This window comes from Caretta caretta, chromosome 15 (genome assembly GCF_965140235.1).
Source record: "Caretta caretta isolate rCarCar2 chromosome 15, rCarCar1.hap1, whole genome shotgun sequence".
Taxonomy (NCBI): domain Eukaryota; kingdom Metazoa; phylum Chordata; order Testudines; family Cheloniidae; genus Caretta; species Caretta caretta.
The window spans coordinates 13,776,867-13,777,199 of NC_134220.1; positions in this window are offsets into that span (position 1 = coordinate 13,776,867).

Consider the following 333-nt stretch of genomic DNA (forward strand, 5'->3'; position numbering starts at 1 on the left):
TTGGTCTAGGTGCTCTGACGCTAGGGCCCTCTGGTGCGCTGATTGGCCGCCTGTTACAGCCACGTGGCCCTCTCTCCTCCCGCCACAACAACCACCACCCCTGCCAGAAGAGGGGCAGGACTCGTGCGCTCCCACTGGCTCCGGGCCGCCTCACTCTCTGCTCTGTCCCACCCCCACAGAGCTGCGCTTCCCAGTGATTGGTTTGTCGCCGCTGACCGCTCTATTCCCCTCCAGTCAGGGCGAGTTTCTTCCGGGTTGGGGAGGCGGGTGGCAGGCGGTGGTTGGCTGGTGAGCGCTGTCTGTCACTTCCCCCTGGCGCAGCGATTGGCGAGC